Genomic DNA, 8,903 nt, shown 5'->3' on the forward strand with positions numbered 1-8,903 from the left:
TGATGATTGTTATTTCCTCTATTATGCATATCAGTTGTTACCCGCTGAGTGTTGGACTCACACCTTCCTCCATTGCTATTTTCAGGTTGATGCTGTACGGAGAGTTCCAGTCGCTAGTCCCCTGCAGTCCACAAGGACGTTTGTTGGTCTTTTGGTATTTCTTTATTATACTATGTTTAGACTTGTTCTGTTTTGATACTTTGGATCTTGTATGGATTTTTACTTGTGGATGGATTTTTATTCGATATGATTTTCTACATGTCTGCCTGGACGGCAGAAGAGGTAAGTTGACTTTATTTGCGTCGTTGAGTTTTTGAGCTTTATGAGTGTAGTTGAATAGGATATCGGTTTAGTGTTTTATGAGTGTAGTTGAGTAGGATGATTTGAGATGTTTACTTATCATTTGTTTTAGTTCACTATTTAAATGCGTGGATTGTGTGATTGTTTGCTTATTTATTTGTTGTTATATACATATGTTCCGGCTGTGTTGGTCGTGTATGACTATGGATGTAGAAAAGTTTCAGATTGTCACCTGTACAGGGGAGATGCTATCGAAATTTCTTCGGACAGGGACTCCCCCCGGGGCGTGACAGGCATTGCCTATGGGAAAACTGAGTTAAGACCTGAATCGAAACGTGAAGATGGATGATAAAGGACTACATAATGTCATCATTATAGCAACAGAGGATTTTAACAAATTGGTAACAGGGACAATGCAAGCCGTGTTAAAGGGGCAACTCTCACATCCTACAATAATGATTCCTTCAGCTGAACCACGACCCCAGTCAGTTGAAGACACACTGGCACATCAGAAGGTGCCTAGGCTTACAGGAATGTTGTGAACTGCTTCTCTATACCGATTGGTAAGTCCATCGCTAGAGAACCTTCTATATAATCTTCTGGCGAAACCATGATCAGTGATTGACCCAACACATTTAATGTATGCTACAAACAACTGGACAGGTACTAACAAAAGCATACTAATACATAACATAACTAACATAACAACTATACATGCACTAACCGAAATGTAAGATAACGATATGCAAACATACCTCCTATAGCTTGGAGAATCCTGTCGCTGCCTGGTCCCAAAACTCGAAAAGTCACATCGAGAAACCAAATCACGAAAAACCAAACGAAAATAGGCCTCATAAACCTGAAGCTCTGATACCATCTGTAACGCCCCGGCCCAAATAGTATTTAAATAATAAGGTTATTGGACAAATAATCTTATTGGATTTTTCAGGAATTTTCAGAAATTTTCTGGGATTTAATCGGAGCTCGTATAACGTATTTAAGGGGATCAATTATTGGACAGCGAGAAAGCCTCTTTGGAATGCCTAAATATGGGAGTTGATTGAGGAATAGACTTAGGTTTTGATTAATTAAACCTAAGTTATATATGTTTATATAAAAACATAATTTTCTTCCCCTCCCTCTCACGCCTACCACCCATTTCCCTTTCCTTCTTCCTCACCCAATCCAGCGCCGACAGTCTTCATCTCCTCTCGATCCGCCATCGCCGGCGACCATCGAGCTCGACGCCAAGCTGTGAGGACGAATACCATAGCTAGCCGTCGACGATCGCTGCCACCGTCTATTTGCGCGACCAATTGGCGACACTGGCAACTGTCGCAAGAGCTGCAGAGCTCCCTCCATGGCCGATCACTTCAGCTGACCACCCATCTGAGGTCGGCAATCTTTGTGCACTAGCCTCCCGATTCCTTCTTTCCCTAATCTCAATTTTCCTTCTTCTCCTTCTCATCGCCGTTGCTGGGAGGAGGAGAAATCGAAGAGGGGATTAGGGCAATCCTCTCTTATCTCTTGCGGTTTCGAGCAAAGCGGCAGTGTTCCGTCAGGGAGGTCCAATGTCTTCTACTCTTAATGGAATTTCTGTTCCTTTTCCTTGCAGGCATAGAACGATCGTCGAAGATTTGATCTCACTATCACCTCAAAGCTTATCGCCAGTGTATCTCTACATTTCTTCATCTCCGGCCCAGATTCACCGCTGTCCTGTGCCAGGAGGTAACAAATAGAGGAGTTTGATATTTTGGTATTATGCTTTGATTTGTAATTGAAGTGGAATAAGGATTGTGTTTTAATTTGGAATGTTTGTAATTGTGGCTAGCCGTTAAGCCCCAGTTGTGTTGTTCGTGAGGCATCCACAGCTCCAGCTACTTTCCAACGGCAAGCTTCCCCGGTCATGGGTCAACGGCTGCGCGATTGGATTTGGGTGAGTATTGTAGTGATTTATGCATAGGGTTAAACCCAATTTAGTGGTGGAAATAGTTAGGATTGTTTAATCTATTGGATTATGGACTTGATTAGTTGATAAGAGTATTTTAAACTTGGCATTGATTAATCTAAAAGATGTTGGTGTTACTTGAGGATTAATTGATACATGATTGATTATGTTAGTTGAATTGATATTTTATATTTTGATGGATAATTGGAGCATGTTAACAAGAAGGGTTAACTAATTGAATTAAATTAAATCATAAGGGAATTAGTTGTGAATGTGGTGTTGGATTAGTAAATGGAATTTAAGTGTTGATTCATAATCGGATTGGGATTAGGATTAACTATTTGGCTTGTGATAAAACTTAGCAGTACGATGTATTTTGTGTTGTAGGATACTAGGCGGAGACACATCTCGACGAGACATTACCTATCACGATCTACGTAAAAAGACGGGTATTTCTTGCTCTATCTCTTTAGTATTTTGACCCTAGTGCATGAGCTTTATATTCAGATAGATACTCTATTTATCTTGACTCCACTCGTATTTTTCCCGCGCTTGATACTTCCACTCAATCTTTGAGCTACTCGTTTCTGTATCTATACAGTCTCTCGTTGCTATTCATGATATTTAGCAGATACTATAGTGTAGGTATTGGATACCAGATACCAGACATTAGATAGTAGGTATTGGATATATGGACACCTGATACCATGTTTACCTGCTTTGATTTCCTGTTTATTTACACACCTTGCTGAGCATGCTGGCTTCATGTAGCATACCTGTTTCTGTTTATATATATATGATGACTGTTGCATTATTCGCATCATGTCATTGCATGCATGCCGTCGACCATGTCTCCCTTGTGGTTGAGAGGGTCGTTGGCTAGAGCCGCACGCTCGGCCGCTCATGGGTAGTGGTAGCTGGAGCGTGCCGCTTGTCCTGTCGTGCCACACTCGGCCACTCATGGGTAGTGGCGGCTGGAGTTGTGGCAGCAGGGACCCCCATCGCAGACGTAGCTATTCAGCTACTATGCACCTGTCCATCAGGTCACTCGAGAGTAGTGGCGGCCTTTGGGTGGTACAGTTTGTCATCGATCCGGCCTCTCGACCATACAGGGGTCGTGGTGCAGAGAGGTGGGTGGGGTGACCATCCGTACATACGCTGTTGTTATTATATCTGCTGGTTGTTTACTTATGCTGCTGTTGCTTATCTATACTGCTGTTGCTAGATTATACTGCTGTTGTTTATTTATGCTGTTATGTTTACATAGGTTGAGATTTATACCTGTGATATGTGTTTAGACACTGGCCTACTTACTGTTGACATGTATATACCTCACATGATACCATGTAGTTATGAGCAGTACTGTAGCAGGACTTTGCTACACTTTACCTTCTACCACTAGCCTAGGATATGGTTTCAGGTATGGACACTTATTATGATATCACTGTAGTATCTGCTGTTTCTATACGAGACTGTATACCTTTGCATCTCTAGTTCTTTACTTTACTCATGCACTATCAGTCTATTACCCGCTGAGTCTTTATACTCACCACCCCGTATATTGGTAATTTCACCAGGTAGCAGGTAAAGGATTTATAGAGTCGCTTGGAGATCCTGTCCGCCAGTTCCACGTCACATTCGAGGACGACCTTACGATTTTGGTATTTCTTACGCTATTTGTATTTTAGGTTTTGTACTTGTTTATGTATTTAAGTTCTCTTGTATTTGGTTTGATATTATTGTGTCAAGCCGAGCCGGCTCGCAGTTAGTTGATTTGTGTTTTGTGATCGTTGTTTGTGATTTCCGCTGCGTTGATTTTTAGTACAGCTGTGTGGGCTGATTAATATATTTATATATCTGCGTGGTTGTGTTTATTTCTGTTTCAGCCGAGTAGGCTGATTATATAACTGCATGGTTGTGTAGATATATTTCAGCCGTATGTGGCTGATGTATTTTGTATGTATGTATGTCTTAGATTGTCACCCGTACAGGGGAGATGCTGCCGAAATTTTTCGGTAAGGACTCCTCTGGGGGCGTGACAATATTCAAGTCGAGGAAGTTCAATCAACCAAAAGAAAAGAAACCTCAACTCAAACTCTTGTCCCCACTCATCTGGGGAGGAGAGTTTCTCCTCTACCCTTGTGAAATTGAGAATTCACAAATCAGAGGGGAGAAAAAGTGGTACAGATTGTGGAAGTAGTCCCAACTTCTGCTCTTAAACCTGGCCAACAATCCCCCTAGGTGACTCAATATTGTATTTATCAACAATCAAGCACTCACTCCATCCGAGATTGCTAATAGTATGCAAGGAAGTTGAAACGAATAACTGACCAACGGAACACCAAAAGTGAACCGAGCAAGAGGAAGTTTTCTGAACCTTACAAGCGCCATTGTCACCACAATATTGGCCAGTCTGTAAATTGACGATCCCATTTTCTTTAAAAGAACCTCAAGCCTCTTCTCGATCTTGACAAAAGGTCAAATAAAAAGATACCAGTAAAGACATAGTTAACACTTGGAGAATAGAAAACATAATCTCAAGTGGATCTATGGATAGAGATTATACTTGTGCTCGAAGGGCCCATGGCAACAAGTTGGAAAGTTATGTTATCAGCATTAGTTGAGGCAGGGGACAAAGGTCCTTCCATAAATTTCAGACCCGAGGATATGTAGGAGTTGAGGCCCCCCATGATGATGTTTTAATAATTAATGCTTTCATCGCTAATTATAAAGTGAAAAAAGTATTCATTGACATTAGTAGTTCTATCAACATCATCTTTAAGACCCTATATGGTTTCATAGGACATGAGGTACAACTTATCAGATAAATTAACTTCTCCCTATCCTTAAGAGAGTAGTCATTAGTATGAACTCAACAAACATCCTTTATCCTTGTAAATACCACCTCGTCTTATAATGTTATACTTGGAAGGCTAGCGTTAAGTATCTTCCAAATGGTTGTCCCCACTTTACATCAGAAGATTAAATTTCGGGTGGGAAGCCATGTGGGGAAGTAAAAGGTAATCAGTTAATAGCAAGGAAATGATATGTGAATATCATCCGAACTGATACACGCAAAACCTGATGAACTCAAGACAATGATGTCCAAGCCATCCAAAATATGTCAATATCCTTACTAGAAGAAAATCATGAGAATCTACAGATCTATCCTGACCAGCCAGATGAGATCACTCGAGTAGCGGCTAATCTTCCTTTCGAGCTAAAACAAAAACTAATTACATGTCTTTTATGTAATTATGATATCTTCATATAGTCCTCCAAATACATTACAGATGTTTTACCTACTGTAATAGTTCATCAGCTAAACATACTCTTAGAAGTTTAACCTATTAAACAAAAGAAGTGCAACTTCTCATTAGAGCAAGACCAAGTAATTCAAATAGATATCACCAAGTTAATGAAAGTCGGGTACATATAGGTTCAATTCCCTACTTGGCTTGCCAATGTGGTATGGTACCTAAATTAAGAGGTAGATGTGTTGGAAATACAATCAAAGTCCTATATTGAAAATACATAAAAAAAGATTATGAGTTCATAAGATGATGATATCTCTATTGGTATGAGGTTTTTTGGGTAGAGTCTAAAAATAAATCTATAAAAGCTTAAGTCCAAAGTGGACAATATCATACTATTATGGAGATATCTAAAATCTTTTGGTTCTAATAATTGTCATCAGAGTGAAGTCGCTCTTCACCTGACTAACTGCTAGAAGAAGCACAAGCCAGAGCCATGATCTAGATTGAACCATGTGGGTGGAATCTTGAACGAAGCAAAGGAGGTCCTGAACATGTCAAGAGTGACTTGATACTTGAGGGGAGACCCTAAGCATGTCAAGAGTGACTTGATACTTGAGGGGAAGCCCTGAGCAGGTCAAGAGTGACCCGATGCTTAAGAGGAGGCTCTGAGCAGGTCAAGAGTGACCTGATACTTGAGGGGAGGCCCTGAGTAGGTCAAGAGTGACTTGATACTTGAGGGGAGGCTTGAACCATGAGAATAATGGCGGTCCTTTGTTTGAGAGGAGGATTGTTGGGAATACAATCAAAGTCCCACATTAGAAATACATGGAAAAGATTATAAGATGAAGATATCTCCATTGGTATGAAACCTTTTGAGTAGACCCCAAAGATAAATTCATAAAGGTTTAGACCCAAAGTGGATAATATCATACTATTATAAAAATATCTGAAATCTTTTGGTCCTAACAAAATGGAGAGTCTGCATTGACTTTCGTGACCTCAACAAAGCATGTCCAAAAGATTGCTACCTGCTACCCTATATCGATCAGCTGGTAGTCCCTTCTTCCAGTTGTGAACTCATATGTATGTTAGACGCTTATCAAAGATATCATCAAATTCCCTTAGCTTTAGAGGATCAAGAAAATGCTAGTTTTGTAACTGTCAATAGATCCTTCTAGTATACTGTCATGCCATTCGGATTAAAAAGTATAAGGAAAACTTATCAACGACTATGGATCAAGTTTTTAAGCATTAAATCGGGAGAAACATTGAGGTGTACGTTAACGATATCTTAATTAAATATGTGCGATCCAATACCTTGATCTCAGATATTGAGGAGACATGTCGTACACTCAGACAATATGTGTTTAAAGTTAATCCCAATAAGTGCCTATTTGGGGTCAAAAGTAGAAAATTTCTTGGATATATTGTGACTAAGTGAGAAATCGAGGCAAATCCTGAGAAGATCCAAATGATCCAAAACTTACCTCCCTTCGTAACCTCAAAGAAACACAATGATTGGTCAGGTGTATTACAACACTCTCCTAATTTATCTCCCATTTAGCTGATCAAAGCTTACCATTTTTTAAAATATTGAGAAAAACCCTCCAACTTTGAGTGGGACACAAATTGTGATGAAGCTTTCATCAAATTAAAGAAGTACTTGTCTCGATTACTTTGCTTTCCAAGCTAGTAACAGGAGAAATATTATAGGTATTTTTGTTGGCATCTAAGGGAGTTGTATCTGTCTTACTCATCAGGAAGATGGAATGCAACACCCCATCTATTTTTTAGGACATTTATTAAAAGATGTTGAAAGTAGGTACACTAACCTAGAAAAATTAGCTCTTGGACTGACCTTAGTTACTCGTCGATTAAGGCCATACTTTCTCCCTCACCTAATCGTAGTCCCCACAAATAATAATTTAGATCAGGTGTTAACTAATCTTGAGGCCTCGGTACGGCTAAAAATGAACCAAACATTCATGAATAAGCTTGGTATTCAGTTTGGTAAGATCTTATTTATATTCATTCAATATACAAAAGATCAGTTAAATAAACAAGATTAAATAACTCATTAAATTAAGCAAACAAGATTGAACATATATGTGTTTAACTCATTAATATTCATGAACAATGTTTATGAAATGCTAAATAAAATAAATAAATAAATAAGTTTGAATTATCAAGCTCAATAATCAATCAAATAATTAAAAGTTTCAAACAATCAAATAAGCTTGGATTGAAAGCTCGATAACATCTAAACGAACCAAGCTCAAACCAAACTTAAGCCAAGCTTGAATTGAGAGCTCAATAATATCTAAACAAACTAAGCTTAAGCTAAGCTTTAAACAAGCTCAAGTTTATAAAAAATAAACTAAGCCAAACTTGGACAATCATTTAAAGGTTTTGTTCATTTTAAACTCATCTCGGCTCAGCTTGGTTTGGCTCGGTTATCTTGTCAAACAATCTTGAACACCCCAAAGCTTGGCTCAACTCGGGTTATTTACAATTCTAGGCCTCGAGAAGGTTGATCAAGCAGACTATCGAGTTGAGTGAATATGCTATCTAATATCAACCACGAATGACTATTAAATCTCAAGCCTTAGCATATTTTTTTTACAGAGGTCCTAGATCAAGAGACTAATGGTACTTGGAAGATTTACTTAGATAATCTTCTACCCAGCAAGGTAGTGGATTAGGATATTATTAATATCTTTTAGGGAAGAGGTGCTCCAACTTTTTGTTTGGTTTAACTTCCGAGCGCCCAATAATGAAGATGAGTATGAGACTTTACTCAGGGGACTTTAAGTAGCAAAACAAGTTGAAACCTCTAGAGTAATCATCTAATCAGATTCACAATTAGTAGCTCGGTAGTTAGAAGGAAGTTTTTGAAAAGTTAACAGGTGATTTTCAAGAAGTCACTCCATAAAAGATTCCCCGAGCTGATAATAAAAAGTAGACAAATTGGTCAAATTAGCAAGCACACTAGCAAGATGGAGAACCGATGATTGTGTATCCTAAACTCTATTAGTTTCTCAAATCGAACAACCTTTAAGTCATAATGAACCCGTCAAATGGAGAATGCCCATTATTGCTTATCTCAAATAAGGAATTCTACCTGCTAATCCTAAATAGGCTGAATTACTCAAGAGAAGAGTCCCCCGTTTTAGTTTAGTCAGGGGCATGTTGTATCGACAATCTTTCTTGCATCCCCTTCTCAAGTGTCTTACTCTAAAGGGTGTTGATTACGTAATGAGGAAAGTTCATGAAGGTATCTGTGAAAATCATATTGGATGAAGGTCATTTGCTCGAAAGATACTACTAGTTGGATACTTTTGGCCGATAATGCAGGTTGATACTACCCAATTCGTTGTGGTCTGTATTCATTATCAAAA

The sequence above is a fragment of the Zingiber officinale genome, chromosome 11A (assembly GCF_018446385.1).
Source record: "Zingiber officinale cultivar Zhangliang chromosome 11A, Zo_v1.1, whole genome shotgun sequence".
NCBI lineage: Eukaryota > Viridiplantae > Streptophyta > Magnoliopsida > Zingiberales > Zingiberaceae > Zingiber > Zingiber officinale.